Source organism: Halichoerus grypus, chromosome 5 (assembly GCF_964656455.1).
Source record: "Halichoerus grypus chromosome 5, mHalGry1.hap1.1, whole genome shotgun sequence".
Taxonomy (NCBI): Eukaryota; Metazoa; Chordata; class Mammalia; order Carnivora; family Phocidae; genus Halichoerus; species Halichoerus grypus.
This window is the reverse complement of record NC_135716.1, coordinates 25,266,978-25,288,028: the sequence shown is the minus strand read 5'-3', so window position 1 is coordinate 25,288,028 and position 21,051 is coordinate 25,266,978. Positions and strand designations below refer to the sequence as shown.

The following is a 21,051-nucleotide window of genomic DNA, read 5'->3' as shown; positions in this document are numbered from 1 at the left end:
CTGCTGTCTAATTCCAAAATATGTTCATTACCCCAGAAAAAACCCCCAACCCTCTAGCAATCACTCCCCTCTTCCCTTACAACCTGGCAATTATTTACCTATGTTGTGTTTCTATAGACTTGTCTATCCTGGACTTTTTATAAGAGAAACAATACAGTTTGTTAGTCTTCTGTTTTTGGGTTTTCAAGGCTAATGTGTGTTGTAGCAAGAATAAGTGTATCATTCTTTTTAATTGTTGAATAATATTCTATAGTGTGACTATACCACTTTTTCCTAATAGTTTTGTGACTTTAGTCTTACATTTAAGTTCTAACCCATTTTGCAATAGCTTTTGTGTATGGCATGAGGTATTAAGCTTCATTCTTTGGAATGTGGATATCCAATTATCCCAGTACCATTTTTGAAATGGTATTCTTTCCTCGTTGAATTGTCTTATTACCATTGTTGAAAATCAATTGATCAATTGATCACAATATAAGGGTTTATTTCAGAATGGCTTAATCTTGTGTTGTTCAGTGGAGTGTTCTATTCATGTATATTATGTCTAATTGGTGTATAGTATTGTTCAAGTCCTCTATTTCCTTGTTTATCTTTTGTCCAATTGGTCTGTCAATTATTGAAAATGGGTTGTTAATCAACTATTGTTAAATTGTCTATTTTTTTTCATTGTATTCAATATTTGCTTACCGTACTTTTGGCCTCTGGTTGTTGTCAGATGCTTGTATGTTTATAATTGTTATTATCCTTGAATAATTGGCTCTTTCATGATTATAAATATTTTTCTGTAGCCACAGTTTTTGTCTTAAAATCTATTTTGTCTGATATTAGTATAGCCATTCTAGCTCTCTTTTTGTTACTTTGTGTAGTATATATTTTTCTATCCTTTTAATACAGATAAGTGGAGAAGAATATCAATTCACAGTAATCAGATTATAATAATGTAGGGGGTTCCAGACCAACTTAAATATTTTTAGAAATATTAGTGAGAAACTATTGATGCTTTAAACTTTTTTGGTGATCCAAACAGATTTACATTTTTAATAGATCACACTGAATGTACAGTGGGATTTGGATTTAAAAGAAGAGAGGGTAGGGGCACCTGGGTGGCTCAGTCGTTAAGCGTCTGCCTTCAGCTCGGGTCATGATCCCAGGGTCCTGGGATCGAGTCCCATGTCGGGCTCCCTGCTCGGCAGGAAGCCTGCTTCTCCCTCTTCCTCTCCCCCTACTTCTGTTCCTGCTCTCGCTATCTCTCTCTCTGTCAAATAAATAAATAAAATCTTAAAAAAAAACACTTAAAATAAATAAATAAAAAATAAAAGAAGAGAGGGTATACATAGGTGGGAAAGGGGTGGTGGAGGTGGAGTCAAACGGAGTAGGTGTTTGATAAGATAAATATAAGGAAAAAATGCAGAGAATGCATTCCGGGCTTTTTAGGGTATAGATGCATATTACGTATTGGATATGGCAGATGAGGAACACAGAAGTGTCAAAAGAGAACTATCAAATATCACAGAGTTTAATGGTCTCATTCACTGGGACAAAAACCACTAAAAGGTAACCATTGCTCACACGATCCAAGAAAATTGAAGAAATTTGCTTCTATCCAACAGGGAAATGGGCATATTTAAGAAGGTCACAATTGGGCATTAAAAAAACAAGTAATACAGAAATTTCAGAACTTAAGGAAGATGTAAAAATTATAACCTATGTAGAATGGTTACCAGCAGGAATTAAGCTAACAGGAAAAAAAATTCTTTGTACAGAATAGTATGTGAAAAGTAAATGCAAATGCAAAATGTGAATGAGAACTGTATATGAAGAGTAAATGCAAATGTAAAATGTGAATGAGAATCAACAAGTTAGGCATTTCTCTTACCTTATGGTGCTTGCAGAATTTATAAATATATGTATGAATAGTTCATTATTTCCTTAATAACCAGAGTCACTATTTTTGTGATTATCAATGTCTTACTTAAAATAATGAGGAGACAAAGAAAAGCAGTAGGAAACACAGAGTATTCCATAGGTAAAAGTAAATTTGAGAGTGGATTCATACTGAATTAGTTGAATTGTTACAGACCTCTACTCTAGACTGTAACCTAAGCCTCAAACTGACTACACAATTAAAATTCTTGAGTCGGAAGAAGAGTGGTATAAGAAATGAAGCTTTCTCTCCTTAACTTTCACTTACTCTTTGTTAAAGAAAGCACAGAATAAAAATAATAAATATAATAGCACTTTCTTCATTACAACGAAAAAAAAAGGTCTCCTATGTAATGTTTAAAAGTAAGAGAAATACCCATGTCTGTACTTATTTTGGGATTTTCATTTTTTAGCAATGTTAAATAACCTATTATCTAAATACTGATTTAAATAACTTAAATAGGGGCACCTGGGTGGCTCAGTCAGTTGAGAATACGACTCTCGCTTTTGGCTCAGGTGATGATCTCAGGGTTGTGAGATCAAGCCTCACATCAAGCTCCACACTGGACGTCGTGGAGTCTGGTTGAAATTCTCTTTCTCCCTCTGTATCTGCCCCTCCTCCTGCTTGTGCTCTCTCTCTCTCTCTCTCCCTCCCTCTCTAAAAAATGAAAATAAAAATAAAAAATAAATAAGGTAAAATAAAAAACTTAAATAATATAGTATTCAAAAACACTTCCCTTATGGAAACTGGCAAGGTATATTGGTAGCATTTATTTAGGTAAGTTAATATGACATATCAATATTTGACCCCTGTGTTAGAGACTTGTCAAGAAATTAAGAAGTAAAAATGCGTTAACTTAAGCGACCTCATTTCCCCATAATCTGACTATTGCCCTGATTCATTTGACAGAGTTTTTAAGTCTTTACATAAAAATTGTATTTCTCCTCAGAACTTACATGGATTTCATAAGTATGCACATAACACAATTAAGGGATAGTCTAGTCAAATACTCCTTTAGAGAAATGTGGTGTCTAATCAGCCCTCATTATATGATGCACAAATATTATAGTTAAATTTTTCACAGATGCCAAAGTGCAATTTATGCTTTTTAACTTCTTTTATACTCCTGCTATCATATTTGAAAAAAATTCTTACAAATCTGATCAACTTTCTGAAGAATATTCATGATTTCTCATCAACTCTAATTTCTACAAATCCCCTATCTTTTAGTGATCTTTCTTTCTCCGACTCTGTCCACTTCTCAAAATCAATAATCTTCAATTTCTCCCTGATTGGATCAATAGTCATAAACTATAAACCAATGTCTGGAACATCGATTTCCATAGCGAGTGTCATTCCTTACGGAACATTGGCAATGCTATAAATCACCAATAACAAAGGATGATTCACAAAGGCTTAAATTTCTTTTTCTCTCTATTTTTTTCCTTAAGTGCCCATGAAGTTATAATTCTGTAGAAAAAAGACCAAATGTCAATTTAATTCTCTTTAATCTTTTCTAATTATTTTAAAATCTCATATTTCACCTTTTTTTCATTTCCTTCAATATTCTACATTCAGAAACTTGAAAATAATAGGTGAGATGTTCTACCACTAACTGAAACTCAATAGGACAAAGAAAAAAAAAACACCATTTTCATCTTTCCAAGTTTTGCCCACTCTCTGTGGTCTTCTCTACTATGACTAATTCAATTTCATTTTTTATATCAAACTTAAAAGTTGGGGGAAATCCTTTGATAGAATAATATTACATTTCAATGTCTAAATGTCCATCTTTTACTAAAATTTTAAGTTCTTTTCCTCAAACCACAAACATCACAGGGAGATATACTGCAGGTAGATATAAGAATTTCAACAGTGGTGGGCAGACGAAACAGGAAAGAAAGGCACCTGAACTTGGCACTAGCTCCCTATATCATATCAACAGATTACAAAAGCCCCAATAGTAGAAAGTCAGGATAAACAAAGAATAAAGATAAATAAAGAATAAAAGGCATTCTGTAAAATTGGGGACATAAGGAAAAGAGTGTTCAGTTTGAGGAGAATGAAACTAGATGGTTTAGAGCAGGACTCCCTGACCCAATAGAACAGGAACTTAGTTCTCATTACTAGAACATAGATCAATAATGTGGATGTTAAACTAAAAGCAAAGCCAAATATAAGTCCAGATATGAACCAAAGAAATGCATGCATTGAAGTTATCACATCATAGTTTCCAAACCAGGACTCAGATTGCTTCCAAGGAGATACACCTGATAGTTCTGTGGTCCTCACCACAGGGAATGCTGGAACATCAGGAGAGGTCAGGTGGCAAAACCAACTAATGCTTTTTCTTATCAGTTCTATGTCAAATTTTCTTTCTGCTCTTTCATTTCTCTACTGTAATGATAGACCTTTAGATAGTGCTATAATTTCCTCTTTAGGCAAGTACAATTGACATTCTTTTCATATTTCTCTGCCTGAAGATCAGTTTAAGGTTAGTTTTTCTCTTGAACTTCACTACTCTGTAATTCTCCATTTTCCCCTCCTTCACTTTCTAACTGTAAAACCATCTCTAATATGATATTTAATTCCAACTATTTCACATTTCTTCTCCTGATGACACTGATCCATTTGCTCATCTCCCTTAAGGCCTACCTTTTCTCCTACCTCATTTCTTCCTTTTGTGAGAGGTTTTCATGGGTCATGATCCTTGCAACATGTAGTGAAAATGTTATATTTCCACTTATAAGCATTTCAAAGCTTACCATCATACACAAAGAATGCTAGAAAACACATTTAGCTCCTGCTTGTGGACTGAAATTTATATCCTCACTGTGTCAGTTTATGTGCCATACCTGTCTCTGATTTTAGGATCTAGATATACGACTTTTCTTTCAGATATGATTCTTACAATTTTGTCAATTATATTTCAATATAAATGAAACTAAAAAAAAAAAAAAAAAACTACAGGTCTTTCCTTATGCCTGACGTGGTCTGTTACTCTGCAATTAGATATCATGATTTTCCATATACTTCACCCACTTTAGACCTGCAAACACCCAAATTGATATACTATTCAGAGTACAAAATCCGTTTTAATATCCTGAATGTGATCTGACTCTCCATACCCTGCTTGACTTCAACTGTACATTTTCCAATATGTCTGCTGAGCTATAGCCTGTCTCTTGCTTTGGGCTCCTGTCTTCCTCATCCTGTAGCAACTCACCATGATTAAACACTGAGAATTTCTTGAAATTGTCCAACATCCCTCTAAAAAATGAACAAACTCCTCCATTATGCCACAGTTATACTTTTCTATCCCATCTTTTTCAAAAAGTTTAGCATATTCAATAATTTACCTCTCCATGATAAATATGTTGATTAGCTTGAGTATGATAGTCCCCTCACAATGTATATTATATCAAAATATCCCATTACACACCTTACATATATATGATTTTGGTCAATCATGCCCTAATAATGCTGGGGAAAATCTAGCACTCTTTCCCTTCCTATTAAATTAAAGTTCATAGGAATTAATATACGGACGATATTTTTGAAGCCATTTAGTCAGGCCTCCTTATTTTATATCTGAAGGTTAGAAACATATTTAACTTTTTGAAGATCATGAAACTTATTAGGATCAGGGTATCTAATATCAAACAGACTCTTTAAGAATTTTAAAAAATGGTCTGATAGGGGGTGCCTGGGTGGCTCAGTTGGTTAAGCATCTGCCTTCAGCTCATGTCATAATCCTGGGGTCCTGGGATTGAGCCCCATGTCAGGCTCCCAGCTTGGCAGGGAGTCTGCTTGTCCCTCTCCCTTTGCCCCTCCCCCCATGCTCATTTGCTCTCTTGCTCTCTCTCTCTCTGAAATAAATTAATTAATTAAATTTTTTTTAAAAAATGGTCTGACAAAATATGTACATACCATTGACTATTTGTCCAGGGAACATTTCAAAATCTGTGGAATTTTAATGAGCTTAAAAAATTAACTTCAGGAGAGATAGTCTAGTAGGAGGACCCTAAGCTCACCTGTCCCAACAAAACAACTAATAACTCTCAAAGTATCCTAAATATCCCAGAAATCAACCTGAAAACTGGCAAAACAAACTCCACAAGTAAAGGTAAAGAAGAAGCCACTTTGAAGAAGGTAGGAAGTGTGGAGACACAGCTTGGGAGAGAAACAGATCATGGTCACTGTAGTGGGGAGGTAGCCACAGTGGTGGAGAAGGGCTGGAGATAGACTAGCACACAGGGGAGTACACCAGGAAAACAAATCGCCAAAGCAATTGGCTTGGAAAGTGAGAGGAGCAACCAGCAGGGTTTAAAACCTAGAGTTTTAAAAATCAGCATGCTGGGCTTTGAGAGAGGAAGACATTGGGGCTGCTCTTGGAAAAAAAGGAAGGCAAACAGCTCACAATCATACAGTGTGGAAACAGCGATCTGAAGAGCCTCTGGGGCACACAATGGGGAGGTGAGTTGCTCATCTCAGAGAATGTCTCAGAGAGACAGGATTCTCAGAGAGACCCCTCCAAAAACAAAGGAACTGGAGGACACCATTTCTCTCTCCTGCCCCTCTGCATAAGCACAGAGCCACCTGTGGAAACCAGTGCAGTGCTGACACTCACTACCTAACTTGCTTACTCTAAGCCTTGTCTCCTAAGCTCCAGTGGATCTGCCCCTCCCAGTCATGTACATACCATTGACTATTTGTCCAGGGAACATTTCAAAATCTGTGGAATTTTAACGAGCTTAAAAAATTCAGGAGAGGGGAAGATAGTCTAGAAGGAGGACCCTAGGCTCACCTGTCCCAACAAAACAACTAATAACTCTCAAAGTATCCTAAATATCCCAGAAATCAACCTCAGTTCCAGTGGCAGGGGTGATAAATCTCATTTCACAAGCAGATCAGAGCACATCTAATTAAATGTGCCATATTCATGCCAGGGCCCAAACATTGTTCACAATAGGCAAAGAGTGTATGAAGATATTGGAGACACTCCCAGAAGCCCCAAGTCCTGAGGAAGAGAAGACACTATACTACCGAGGCACTACCTATAAAGAGGTCCCTCTTTGCCATAAAGCCATTACCCTCAATAACAGGAGACATTGCTGAGATTCCTAACACACAGAAACAGACACAGAGACTTAGACAAAATGAGAAGACAGAGGAATTTGTCCCAAAAGAAAGAACAGGACAAGCCCACGGCCAGAGATCTAAGCAAAACAGATATAAGTACATGACTGATAGAAGAGTTAAAGCAATGATCATAAGGATACTCACTGGACTTGAGAAAAGAGTGGAGGTCATCAATGAGACCATTAACACAGAGATAAGGAATAATATAGCAGAGATAAAGAGCTCAATATATGAAATGAAACAGGCTTGATGGAATGAACAGCCAGCTGGAAAAAGCAGAGGAATGAATTAATGACCTAGAATACAGAGTAATGGAAAGTAATCAAACTGAACAAAAGAGAGGGAAAAAAAGAATTATGCACAGCAAGAATAGACTTAGGGAACTCAGTGACTCCATTAAATGTAATAACATTCATCTTATTGGAATCTCAGAAGAAGAAGAGAAAGAAGGGGGGTGCATAGAATTTATTTGAAAAAATAATAGCTGAAAATTTCCCTACTCTGGGGAAAGAAACAGATATCCAGATCCAGGAGGGAAAGAAACCACATAAGACTATCAGTGGATTTTTCAGCAGAAACTTTCCAAGACACAAAGAAGTGGCATGATATAGTCAACATGCTGAATGGGAAAACCGGCAGCCAAGAATGCTCTATTTAGCAAGGCTATCATTCAGAATAGAAAAAGGGTTTCCCAGACAAACAACAACTAAAAGAGTTAATGACCACTAAACCAGCCCTGCAAGAAATATTAAAGGGCACTCTCTGAGTGGGGAAAAGAAAAACAAAAGAGGCAGTATGAAGGTAGGAAACACAAAAGCAGTAAAAAATGATTACTTCTGCAAAATATCAGTCAAGGAACTCACAAAATAAAAGGATGTAAAATATCACACGATATACCAAAATTGTGGAAAAGGGAGGAGTAAAGAATGGGTTCAAACTTAAATGACTATAAACTTAATATAGATGGCTGTCTGCAGAAGAAGTTATATACAACTTGAATGGTAACTACAAATCAAAAACCACTAATAAATATGCAAAGATAAAGAGAAAGAAATCCAATATATTACTAAAGAAAACCAACAGGTGATGAAAGGGAGAAAGACAAAAGATCAGAGAAAATCTTCAAAAACAACCACAAGACAAATAATAAAATGGCAATAAGTGCATATCTATCAAAAATTACTTTGAATGTAAATGGGCTAAACACATGAATCAAAAGACATAGGGTGACAGAATGGATAAAATAACAAGACTCATCTATATGTTGCCTACAAGAGACTCATCTTAGACCTAAAGTCACCTGCAGATTGAGAGTGAGAGGATGGAGAAACATCTATCATGCAAATGGATGTCAACAGAAAGCAGGAGTCACAATACTTATATTGGACAAAATAGACTTTAAAACAAGAGACAAAGAGGGACGCTATGTAGTAATAAAGGGGACCACCCAACAAGAAGATAAAATAACTAAATATTTATGAGCCCAACTTGGAAGCACAAAAATACATAAAACAATTAATAACAAATACTAAGGAACTCACTGATAATAATACAAGAATAGTAGGGGACTTTAACACCCCACTTAAATCAATGGATAGATTATCTAAAAAGAAAATCAACAAGGAAATAATGTCTTTGAATGACACACTGGAATAGATGGATTTAACAGAGCTATTCAGAACACTTCACCCTAAAACAGCAGAATACACTTTCTTTTCAAGTACACATGGAACATTCTTCAGAATATATAGGCCACAAAACAAGACTCAACAAATTGAAAAAGATTGAATTCATACCATGCATATTTTCTGACCACACTATGAAACTAGAAATCAACCATGAGAAAAAAATCTGGAAAGAACACAAATACATAGAAGTTAAATAACATGCTACTAAGCAATGAATGGGTTAACCAGGAAATGAAAGAAGAAACTTTAAAAAGTACATGGAAATAAATGAAAATGAAAACTCAGTACTTCAAAACCTTTGTGATACAGAAAAAGCAGTTCTAAGAGGGAAGTTTATAGCAATACAGGCTTACCTAAAGAAGCAAGAAAAATCTCAAACAACCTAACCTTACACCAAAAGAGGCTAGAAAAAGAACAACAAACAAAGCCTAAAGCCAGCAGAAGGAAGGAAAAATATAAAGATTAGAGAAGAAATAAATGAAATATAAACTAAAAACAAAACAAAACAATAGAACCAATGAAACCAGGAAATGGTTCTTTGAAAAAAAAAATCAGTAAAATTGATAAACCTCTAGCTAGACTTATCAAGAAAAAAAAGGGACCCAAATTAATAAGATCACAAATGAGAAAGAGATAACATGTAATACCACAGAAATACAAACAATTATAAGAGAATATTATGAAAAACTGTATGGCAACAAATTGGACAACCTAGAAGAAATGGATAAATTGCTAGAAAAATATAACCTACCAAAACTGAAACAGGAAGAAAGAAAGAGAATTTGAACAGACTGATTACCAGCAAAGAAATTGAATCAGTAGTTAAAAAAAAAAAAAAAAAAAACTCCCAGCAGACAAAAGTCCAAGACCAGATGACTTCACAGGCAAATTTTACCAAACATTTAAAGAAGAGATAATACCTATTCTTCTCAAACTATTCCAAAAAATATAAAGAGAAGGAAAATTTCATTCTATGAGGCCAGCATTACGCTGTTACCAAAGCCAGAGAAAGACACCACAAAAAAGAGAACTACAGGCCAATAATTTTGATGAACATGGATGCAAAAATTCTCAATAAAATACTAGTAAACTGAATCCAACAATACATTAAAAAAATCATCATGATCAAGTGGGATTCATTCCCATGTTGGAAGTGTGGTTCAGTATTCACAAATCAATGAATGTGATACACCACATTAATAAAAGAAAGGATGAGAACCATATGATCTTTTCCCCTAAGGCCAGGAAAAAAAAAACCCAAGGATGTCCACTCTCACCACTTTTATTCAACATAGTACTGGAAGTCCTAGCCACAGCAATCAGATAACAAGAACAAATAAAAGGCATCCAAATAGGTAAGAAGTAAAACTTTCACTATTTGCAGATGACATGATATTATATACAAAATACCCAAAAGACTCTACCAAAAAAACTGCCAGAACTGATAAATGAATTCCATAAAGTTGCAGGATACAAATAAATCTACAGAAATCTGCTGCATTTCTATACACCAAAAATGAAGCAACAGAAAGAGAAATTAAGAAAACAATCCTGGGGCCCCTGGGTGTCTCGGATGGTTAAGCCTCTGCCTTCAGCTCAGGTCATGATCCCAGAGTCCTGGGATCAAGTCCCGCATTGGGCTCCCTGCTTGGTGGGGACCCTGCTTCTACCTCTCTCTCTACTGTTCACCCTGCTTGTGCTCTCTCTCTCTCTGTCAAATAAATAAATAAAATCTTTAAAAAAAAAAGAAAACAATACACATTTAATGAATCCTTATCAAAATACCTACAGCATTTTTCATAGAACTAGAAGAAATGATTTGTGTAGATCCACAAAACAAACAAACAAACAAACAAAAAACCGAATAGCCAAGGGATCTTGAAAAAGAAAAGCAAAGCTGGAGGCATCACAATTCCAGACTTCAAGTTATATTACAAAGCTGTAGTAATCAAAACAGTATGGTACTGGCACAAAAATAGACACATTGAATAAAACAGGATAGAAAACCCAGAAATAAACCCACAATTATATGGTCAATTAATCTTCCACAAAGCAGGAAAGACTAACCAGTGGGAAAAAAACAATCTCTTCACCAAATGGTGTTGAGAAAACTGGGCAGCAACATGCAAAAGAATGAACCTGGACCACTTTCTTATACCATAAACAAAAATAAATTCAAAATAGATGAATTCAGACCCAAATCTGAGACCTAAGACCATAAAAATTCTAAAAGAGAGCACAGAGAGAAACTTCTCTGACATGGGCTATAACAACTTTTTTCTAGATAGGGCCCCTGAGGCAAGGGAAACAAAAGAAAAATAAACATTGGGACTTCATCAAAATAAAAAGATTCTGCATGCCAAAGGAAACAATCAACAAAACTAAAAGTTAACCTATGGAATGAGAGAACATATCTGCAAATGACATATCTGGTAAAGGGTTAGTATCCTAAATATATAAAGAATTTATAAAACTCAACACCCAAAAAACATATAACCCAATTAAAAATGGGTAGAAGACATGAACAGACATTTCTCCAAAGACATCCAGATGGCAAACAGACACATGAAAAGATGCTCATCATCACTTATCATCAGGAAAATGCAAATCAAAACTATAATACAATATCAACTCATTCCGGTCAGCATGACTAAAATCAACAACACAAGAAACAGGTGTTGGTAAGGATGTAGAGAAAAAGAAACCCTCTTGCACTGTTGGTGGGAATGAAAACTGCTGGCAGTCACTCTGGAAACCAGTTTGGAGGTAACTCACAAAGTTAAAAATGGAACTACCCTACCATTCAGCAATTGCACTACTGGGTATTTATCCAAAGAATATGAAAACACTAATTCAAAGGGATACATGCACCCCTATGTTTATAGCAGCTTTATTTACAATAGGCAGGTTATGAAAGCAGCCCAAGTATCCATGGATTGATGAATGGTTAAAGATGTGGTGGTATATATATACAATGGAATATTATTCAGTTATAAAAAATGAAATCTTGCCATTTGCAAGAACATGGATGGAGCTGGAGAGTATAATGCTAAGTGAAATAAGTGAGTCAGAGAAAGACAAATACCATACATTTCACTCATATGTAGAATTTAAGAAACAAAGCAAAGAAGCAAAGGAGTAAGAAAGAGACACAAACCAAGAAACAGACCCCTAGAGAACAAACTGATGGTTACCAGGGAGGAAGTGGGGGTGATGGGTCAAATATGTGATGATGATTAAGGAGTGCATTTGTCATGATGAGCACTGGGTGATTAAAATAAAAACTTAAAAAATTTTTTAAATTAACTTCGTTGAATCAAATGTTAATAAATTATATTCTCTTTTCTTAGTTTTTAACCAAAAAACTAGACTTATTATTCTAAATTTTGTCCCTATTTTCAACTAATCAGAAAATAATATAGCTAATTTAGTATTTCATCCTTCTAAAATTTTCTGTGTGCTTAGTGCACACTGGGGAATTAAAGTTGAATACAGGAAATATTCCAGAATCCTTTTTAATTTTAGTCCTTTATGGAAAAAGAATGAAACCCGTACTCAAAAGGTTAAGTAAAATTATAAAAAGTCTAGATACACATGCATTAGAAATGTTCCCAGAGTATAGCTAGTCCTAGCACTCCATAATTCACTCCAAATTTTATAAAGGTATTAAAAATACAGCTTAGAATGTTCAAACATTGCACCTAATTCAAGTCATTTGTGAGGGCTGCTATCACAGCCTTCTATTCACAGAAGACTAAGGACCCATTAGTTTCAACCAAATGCCCCATTAACATAAAAATGAATTTGGCCATTGGAAAGGCTATTAAATTCCACCCAGACTTTTAAGGATGGATTTAGAAATTCCCTTACAACATTAAGTAACAGTACCCATCGTCAAAGAGGGAGTCATAATTGAATTTCTATATGTCAGAATGGAGACAACTTCCTTATTTCTTTTTTAAAATAAAGAAGTAAAAATGGAACTGTAGTGAAAATCCCAAGAATTATAATTTACCTGAAACTTTAAGGCATCTTTTTATATTCAACAATTCAGATCATATTTCTTTTCTAGCAACACACAATACTGAAGTCATGGATCACAGTTGGCATGCATGTGTTCACTCATCCAAATATTCATTCAAGAATAAGTGCTTGAACACCAAGTGAGTGAAGGCATTACACATTTGGAAAAGTGAGTAGTTCAAGAAGTCTGGATTCTAGAATGTGAGTGGGAGAACAGGAGATGAAGATGAAAAGGTAAAAAAGCATGAGATTTTCTTGTTTTTTGTTTCATATATGGTCATGCTTTCAATTGGGAGTTCTAGGACAATTGATTAGATAAAAGACATGATTCCTTTTTTAGTACTTAAATGCTGAGCAACAATAACATCTTAGAATGTGTAAATGTAAAATGTGGATATTTGAGGTTCTTCATTAAATATGGGAAAGAGAATTGAACTCGAGATTGAGACTATGTTTTAGATCATAGCTCTGTTATCATGCACTATTGAAGCTTACCTGATCTCTGATTCTTCACTTGTTTTTTATGTGTGTATGTATGTGCATGTGTGTGTGTTTTAAAGTTATGAAATGGAGAATGTTTACTGCACTGGAAATTAAGAAGAGCATATGTGATTATATTTCTGTGAGTATCCTGTAGCAACTATGAAGAGCTATAAATGTAAGATTTTGTGGTAAAACAACGATGAAGCAACGTTTTTTTCTATTTTGTATCTGAGTGTGTTTGGTTTATGGTGAGGCTAAAATGTCACAATTTTTTGTTTTACCATCTGATCACCAATGGGAACAATTACCTTCATTGTATATTAGTCTTGAAATCATTACTTTGTGGGGATAAAAAATTATACAATTACCATGTTTAGTCCTACTAATGAGGGGAGAACAGAAAAATTTTAAAAAATAGTGTATATTCTAGGGGCACCTGTGTGGCTCAATCGGTTAAGAATCTACCTCCAGCTGAGGTCATGATCCCGGTGTCCTGGGATTGAGCCCTGCTCAGGCTCCCTGCTCAGCGGGGAGCCTGCTTCTCCCTCTGCCCCTCACCTCCATCCCTGCTCATGCTCCCTCTCTCTCAAATAAATAAATAAAATCTTTTTTAAAAATTCAGTGTATATTCCAAATCCATAAAAAATACTGAAACTACAGAGATTTTAAAACTGAAAATACACAGATTCTATCACTGTTAAGAAATGGTCATGTCGGGCGCCTGGGTGGCTCAGTCGTTAAGCGTCTGCCTTCGGCTCAGGTCATGATCCCAGGGTCCTGGGATCGAGTCCCACATCGGGCTCCCTGCTCGGCGGGAAGCCTGCTTCTCCCTCTCCCACTCCCCCTGCTTGCGTTCCTGCTCTCGCTATCTCTCTGTCAAATAAATAAATAAAATCTTTAAAAAAAAAAAAAGAAATGGTCATGTCTAATATTTGTCTGTAAATATGTTTCCTAAAAATACTTAATTACAATAATATATCATTTATATTATACTGTGTTGATAATAAATTAACTAATTTAAAGTAGAAACAAAGCAATTAATTTATGCATACACTGTGTCATTATTTAGGCCTCTGATTCTTTGTCTAACATGAATTTTTACTGTGGTAAATAATACATCAAAAGATGCAATTACCCAAACAAGGAGAAATGTGCTGTATGAGTGTACCACAAGCTGTTAGTGAATCCAGAGACAAGGAGATTTCAGGAAAAGCAACTGCAGGAAGAAACTAGAAGCAGAAGTAAAAATGTGAACTTCAGATTATGAAATAACAAATATTTTATTCTTTATTTGTGGCTAAATATAGTATTTTTAAAATAGACTCGTGACCGGGAAAAAGTCAATGGAAAGTATAATGCACATCCAAAATGTTTGTTTTCTTAAAGAATATAAGACACTTAAGAGGTATCCTACAGATTCTTATCACTAGATTTGGATCTGTGATAATTTAAATATAAAGAATTTCACGCTCCCCATCAATGCTTACCCATTATTTCCCCAGATCCAGAGCTAGTGACAGCTGCAAAGCTAGCTAATTGTCTCACTATAGTCGAAGCTGGCGCAACAGGCTCAGTCATAATCTGCTCACTAGAAAATCTTATAATTTAATGTTGTCCGAAGCCAACAATTGGAAATATTGAAGAATTTTATAATATGCAGAATGGGACTTTTTCCTAATAATAAAAAGTGAGACTAACAAGGTGGAGTAAAGAAACACCTTCAGCTGATTTTTATTTCAACCTATGAAAAGTGATTGATGTCAATTTTGACCACATGCCAGGAGGAAAAGTAGGATAGTTTAGCTGCAACAAACTCCAACTCCCATTGAAACCACTAAAATATTTATTTGTTGGGAAAGACATGGGGATGAGACAATCTGGAATTCAGGAAGACATCAGGTTAGAAAATGAAATGAGCAATTATACTAAGATAATTGCAACAATGTCACCATTTCTTTATTCCACCCCCTTTTATACATGCCCGCTGCCATGTAACTTTGTCATGCCCTCCTGATCTGATCGTTGGCTTCTTTATGTGACTCTTTAGCCAATGGGATGTTAGTAGACTGAATCGTGCAGAGCTTGAAAAGGAGCCTCCATTCCCATTTTGACACGTTTGCACCTCTGTGATAGCATGAGAACATGCCTAAAACATCCTGTTAGTGGATGAGAGTCTTGAGTTTTGCCAAATAACCTTAGTTTGGGGTAACAGATGTCAACAAGGTTAACCAACAGGGACAAACATGAGTGAGTTCGGCCTAGATCACCAGAGTAACCAAACCAACCCTTTCTGAAGCCTGAAGAACAAACATTTATTCTTCATGCCCTTGAGGTTTTCTGATTGCTCCACAGAAATGCCTAAATGATTAAGCATCTTCAGAGAACCTGTGCTTCTTTCAGACACTAGAGAAATTGGATCTCATAGAAATGGGTATAGACAGAGATGAGGGCCAAAGACTGAGCCCTGTAGTAGTCCAGTATCTACAAGTGAAAAGCAGGAGAACCTCCCCAGGGGTCTAAAGAATGAAGGTATGTTAGGGAGAAATCAGTGGGAAAAGAGGGCATCCAGACAAGCAAGCAAAGAAAATGTTTTAAGGAGAGCTGATATGCAGGATGTGTTCAATGCTGAAGAAAGGAAGAACAATTTGGGAACTGACCTTTAAATCTCACCATGTTTCTACTACTGGTGACCTTAACAGTAATAGATTCAACTGAATGGTGGAAGCAAGGCCCTAATCAAAGCATATTTGAAAAGGTGAGATTAAAAGTGAAGAAGGTGACCAAAGAACATATAGACAACGTTGTGAGAAATTTTTATGAAAGGAGGACCAAAGAAATGGAGCAAAGCCTGAAGGTAAAGCAGCACCACGAGAAGTTTATGTGTTTGTTTTTGTTTATCTAAGAGGAGAACTAATACTATATCCCTTTATGGAAAATAATGAGACATATTTATTAGAAAAGAATTGGTGATACATGGCACAGAAGACAATTGCAGAAAAAAAGTCACAAAGTAAAACAAACCAACAAACAACACTGACAAAAAACTCTACAAGTAGAGGGTTTGTCCTACCAAGGTTCCATCGTGTTCCTAATTTCACACATACATATAGCCATATACCCCAAAGGTGGGAAACCCTGAACTGAGTCAGAATTATCATCCTTTTCAATCTTTAAATTCTAACAAACTTTTGTTCCATGGCCTAAGTCAAAGGATTTTTCATTAACACATAATTAGTAAACAATGGAATTGGTTTACTCTAGCAATATAATTTACTTTTTTTCTAATCGTTCATTCCATTTACATTTATAAACATTTACATCATTACAATATTATTTTTTACATCAAGTAATTAAGATTTCTTAGTAAATATAAGTATTTTTACAATAAAGAGTATTCTAGCATTTCTATGTAGTGATAAATATTTTATATTTCTACTCTAATGTTATTATGCAATCCTCCATAATAATTGAAGGATTGTTGATTTATTCATACTATGATTCCACACACTTCCCCAGAAATGCTTTAGAGAACTTTTGTTGATCCTAAGATTCATTCAAGTATCTAGTAAAATCACATCAATTTAGATTTGTATTTATTTTTCTTAATGCAGTAGTGTTATAACACATTTGCAAAGTGTATTTCAAACAATTTTTTGGTCAACTGGCAAAAAATGTGAACAGAATAATAAAGACTATTTAACAGACATGCTAACATGAAAAAATCAAAATAGATGTAAAGGATTCAAGTCATGTAAATCTTTAGGATTTATTTAAAACTGTGCTGTTATCAACGTCTGTCATATATGTTTATATAGAATGAAGCATATGAGGTAGTGCTGAGTTTCACACTCCAAGTTTTTAACTGGTCATGTACTATGATAAATTTCATTTATCAATTTCAGATGGACATTGAGTCTAAAATGACAACTTGGGGTGCCTGGCTGGCTCAGTGAAAAAAGAGCATGCAACTCTTGATCTCAGGGTCATGAGTTTGAGCCTCAGGTTGGATGTAGAGATTACTAAAAAAAAGAAAATTAATTAGTTAATTTAAAAAAAATTTAGGGGCACTTAAGTGGCTCAGTCAATTAGACATAGGATTCCTGGTTTAGGCTCAGGTCATGATCTCAGGGTCCTGGGATTGAGCTGTGCCTCCACTCGGGCCTCAGCAGGGGGTCTCCTGGAGATTCTCTTCCTCTCCCTCTCCCTCTGCCCCCCTTCTCAAACTCGCTTGCTCTCTCTCAAATAAATAAATTTTTTGAACAAAAAAAAAAATACAAATATAATACAAATTTGAAGTAGACCTCCATGAAAAAATTTAGTTTGTGTGATAAACATACTTCAGTATTTTTGTAATCAATTTCTGGTAAAATGACATACATGGTTTATTAGAAAAATATAAAATTTGAGTTACTGATATTGTTAGCATATTTTCCATTTTATTTTTTTTTTATTTTTTTTTTTTTTAAAGATTTTATTTATTTATTTGAGAGAGACAATGAGAGAGAGCACGAGAGGGAAGAGGGTCAGAGGGAGAAGCAGACTCCCCGCTGAGCAGGGAGCCCGACGTGGGACTCGATCCAGGGACTCCAGGATCATGACCTGAGCTGAAGGCAGTCGCTTAACCAGCTGAGCCACCCAGGCGCCCAGCATATTTTCCATTTTAAATAAAATTATATCAGTTTGACTCAAGAGAGCACAATGAAATAATACATGGTCATAATTAAATAATTTAAAAATAATTAAAATGTAATCCAACAGTCTTTCAGACTATTTCTTAAATTAAATTAATAATGTATGCAAAAATTCTCAACAAAGTACTAGCAAGTTGAATCCAACAGTACCACAGTCAAGTGGAATTTATTCCTGGGCTGCAAGTGTGGTTCAATATTCACAAATCAATCAATGTGATACACCGCACTAATGAAAGAAAGGATAAGAACCATATGACCCTCTCAGTAGATGCAGAAAGAGTTGGATTGCAGGATGCATTGACAAAGTACAGCATCCATTCTTGATAAAAGCCTTCAACAAAGTAGGGATAGAGAGAATGTAGCCCGACATCATAAAGGTCATATACAAAAGACCCACAGCCAACATAATCCTCAATGGGAGAAAATTGAGAGCTTTTCTTCTATGGTCAGAAACAAGATAGTGATGTCCATGCTCACCATTGTTGTTTAACATAGTACTGGAGATCCTAGCCTCAACAATCAGACAACCAAAAGAAATAAAAGGCATCCAAATTGGCAAGGAAAAAGTCAAACTTTATCTGTTCACAGATGATATGGTACTCTATGTAGAAAACCCCAAAGACTCCACCAAAAATGCTAGAACTGATACATGAATTCAGTAAAGTCACAGGATACAAAATCAACTTACCGATATCTGTTGCATTTCTATACAATAATGAAGCAGCAGAAAGAGAAATCAAGGAACTGATCTTATTTACAATTGCACTAAAAACCATAAGATACCTAGGAACAAACCTAACCAAAAAGGTGAAAGACTTGTACTCCGAAAACTATAGAAAACTCATGAAAGAAATTGAAGATGACACAAAGAAATGGAAAAACATTCTATGCTCATGGATTGGAAGAACAAATATTGTTAAAATGTCCATAGTACCCAAAGCAATCTGCACAGTTAATGCAATCCCTTTAAAAATACCACCTGCGTTCCAAAATCTTCACCTTTGGCTCCATTGGGCTGGTTGTCTCTTACTATTGCAGTGGTGACCAACTTCATCCTGTCTTTCTCAGACTCTTAACATCTGGAGGTCTTCCTACTCCTCTCAGCAATTCCACCTAGATCCATAAGCCTGGGCCTTTCTTAAGTCTCGCTCTTCACACCCCCCACCCCCACCCCACCCCCCGTCTACCCTCAACTCACCAACATGAGTGCAGATCCAGCTCTGCCCCAATGCCCACCTGGCCCCGAAGCACCCAGTTCTAGGGACTCTTCTCTAATGCCTGAGATTTATGGGCCTGAAGAAAATTATGCGTCCCTGCGAATGTCATCTGCTGAGACACCCCACGCAGAGACCATCTCTCCTCTTCCTTCCTCCATGGATCTGCTTGCTCAGGAGAGACCCAACTCCTCCACCAGTCCCAGGATAAAACTACCACCCATTTCTGGAGAGGAGAGAACAGTGAGGAAGGAAGATACGGCCCAGGGCAAGAAACAGAAGATCAGGACCCTGTTCTCTCAGACCTAACTCTATGTCCTCAATGATCAATTTCAGAGACAGAAATACTTCAGTCTCCAGCAGATGCAAGAACTTTCCAACATTCTGAACCTTAGCTATAAGCAGGTGAAGACCTGGTTCCAGAACCAGAGAATGAAATGTAAGAGGTGGCAGAAAAACCATTGGCCAAAGGAGAGCAAGAGTGTGACTCAGAATAGCACAGCAACTGCAGAATACCCAGGCTTCTATTCCTACCACCAGGGATACCTGAGGAACACTTCCAGAAACCTTCCAGTATGGAGCAACCAGACCTGGAATGACCCAAACTGGAGCAACCAGACCAGGAACAGCCAGTCTTGGAGCAACCACTCCTGGAACGGCCAGTCTTGGAGCAACCATTCCTGAACCAGTCAAACCTGGTGCCCCCAAGCCTGGAACAATCAGCTCCAGAACTGTGGAGAGGAATCCCAGCAGCCCCAGATCCAGTTCCAGCAAAATTCCATCAGCGATTTGGAGTCCATCTTAGAAACTTCTGGGGAAAGCCAAAATACAACAACCTGCTAAGTATTTTAGTACCCAGCAAATAATGGATTTGTTCCCAAATTACTCTGTGAACATACAGCCTGAAGATGTGTGATGATGAGTATATTATTTGATCTCAATTTGGGCGGTGGCTGTATTACTTCTCCTAGGCTTTGTCTTTTAGGGTCCCATATATCTCTGCCTCGATATTCTGTTTCCCTTTATTCTTATTGTGTCCATTGAGGGGGTACGATTGGAGTCAAAGAGGTTTCAGTAGCATTGGCTGCTATGGACAACATGATAAAAGGTGTTTCTGGCTATAGATAACTAGATACAATCCTAATGTGGATATCTTTAGACTCTGGAATCTAACCTCAAGAATAGGAAGTGAAGATACAAAGATGTGTGATGAAGGATAATTTGTATTTTCCGAGAGTGTGAGGCTTTTCTTGTTAATAACCTCAATTGTTAATGGTGAAGGGTTAAGCTATAATGTGCTTCATTGATTTCCTCTGTCCCTTGTGATGTTTTACTAGAACTGTTAATTTGTTCATTATTCTAGTATTTGTAGAAAGATGTTTTGTATTTTAATGTATCATGATAATAGTACCAGTTTGGCTGATTGGTGGTTTATAGGTTTAAGTACAATTAAATAAAATACCCACTTTACCCTTAAAAAAAATAAAAAATAAAAATAAATAAAAATACCACCTGCATTTTTCACAGTGCTAGAACACACAATCCTAAAATTTGTATGGAACCACAAAAGACTTTTGAATAGCCACAGCAATTTCTTTCAAGAAAAAGAAAAGCAAACTGGGAGACATCACAATTCTGGACTTCAAGCTATATTATCAAGCTTTGGTCATAAGGACAGTATGGTAGGGGCACAAAAACAGAGACATAGATCAATGACACAGAATAGAAAACCCAGAAATGAACCACAACCATATGGTCCAACTCATCTTCAACAAAGCAGGAAAAAATATCCAATGAAAAAAAAATAGTCTCTTCAACAAATGGTGCTTGGAAAACTGGACAGCAACATGCAGAAGAATGAAACTGGACCATTTTCTTATGTCATA

General features: G+C 36.0%; 1 protein-coding gene and 1 pseudogene across 6 annotated transcripts in view; one reads left to right on the top strand and one right to left on the bottom strand.

Annotated features, from left to right (window-relative positions):
- The window catches only part of CSMD3 (CUB and Sushi multiple domains 3), a 1,190,044-nt gene that overhangs the window by 973,952 nt on the left and 195,041 nt on the right, over nucleotides 1–21,051 (bottom strand). The gene's annotated exons all lie outside the window — the stretch shown is intronic.
- On the top strand, nucleotides 19,154–20,081 carry LOC118541744 (homeobox protein NANOG-like; annotated as a pseudogene).